The 1,374-nt window shown below is 32.2% G+C and overlaps 1 pseudogene; it reads left to right on the forward strand.

The window, feature by feature from the left end:
- The first annotated feature begins 309 nt into the window (after positions 1 to 309).
- On the forward strand, positions 310 to 1,103 carry LOC149203348 (nuclear transport factor 2-like; annotated as a pseudogene).
- The last annotated feature ends 271 nt before the right edge of the window (positions 1,104 to 1,374 follow it).

The following is a 1,374-nucleotide window of genomic DNA, read 5'->3' on the forward strand; positions in this document are numbered from 1 at the left end:
CAATGAAAAACTAGAACAACCAAAGTAAAATATTCTGTTGATAAATGGCTATGTAGACCATGCAGTTGAAGCACTTGTCCCAGAGCTAGGTAAAATGAGTATATTGTATTTTGATTTTTAGACTTGTGACTATCTTTTTTAAAAATGTAACATTGTTCTATGCATTTCTTCAAAGAATTTCCTTTAATTGTTCTATGTTTTATTATTCCTTGTACAGTTGTCGAATCTGAACCAATAGCTAAGAATGGTGTGATTGAGCAATCCATAACAGTGGTGGAGAAATTTTTTGTTGAGGAGGAACAAAATCACATGCATGAGAGGGAAATACCAGATGGTTCAACTGACAATAAAGTGTCGACAATTGGCCATCTTCTTGCTACAATTTACAACAAGGGTCCACTTGCTCGTCAAACTTTAGTTGTAATGAAAGATTCACCAAAAAAGTCTTATGCTTCAATTGTAAGCTCTATCCAATTTAAGGCTAAGTTTCCCAAACCTAGATTACAATATTACCACTAAATATCGAATGGACAATTTTGGATGTAAACATGTTGAAGTAATGAAAGAAAATGTGGCTCTTAGTGTTGCAATCCACAAACCATCTCTTGTGAGGGTGATACCAAGCGTTGAGCATCAAGCAACTTCTTTCTTCTAGTCCACTAAATGCATTTGTAAATGAGTCCTTGAGTTCCACTGCTGTGAATATGACAGAAAATAATGCTTCCCCTAAAGCAATAATTGTTAAAAGGTGTGTATAGCCATTCTCTTGTATTTAAGTCATCCTTTACTTAAATCTTTTTCTTTGTAATATATTTATCACTATACAACTATAAATTATTATGCATAGGAATTGTGTGCTCTATTTATATTAAGCACTTGCCTGTAAATGTTACCCCTGCCCAAGTTGAGGAAGAATTCAAGAAGTTTGGGGAAATTAAGCCAATGGGGTTCAATTTTGGAGCAAGGTTTGGACACATACCTAGTTGTTGGTGTAAGAGAAATTTGTATTAGTTATTATTCCATCGATATCTCAAATTAATTGATGTTGTTTATAACAAGGAGAATTTTGTTTTGGTTTTGTTGAATTTGAAGAAGCAACTTGAGTCCAAATTGCACATCAGGTATTTTCTCCTTATAAAAATAGTTAATATGATTTTATTCAATATGGAACCTCTTAATTCCTTTGGCTAACCTCTTTTGTCTGTAGCTATCATGTTTCTCACAAGGATTTTAAGTGTATTTGTTTGGAGGATTGATGATGAATTCATAAACTATGAAATTAGCTATTGAATATAATGATTTTCGCTGATCCTCTATAATCATTATATTTGATATGAGCTTGATATTATTTTTGTTTCAACATAAATATTTGTT

This window comes from Pinus tabuliformis, chromosome 2_1 (assembly GCF_031772625.1).
Source record: "Pinus tabuliformis cultivar Carrire ecotype Pingquan chromosome 2_1, CPIR1, whole genome shotgun sequence".
Classification (NCBI taxonomy): domain Eukaryota; kingdom Viridiplantae; phylum Streptophyta; class Pinopsida; order Pinales; family Pinaceae; genus Pinus; species Pinus tabuliformis.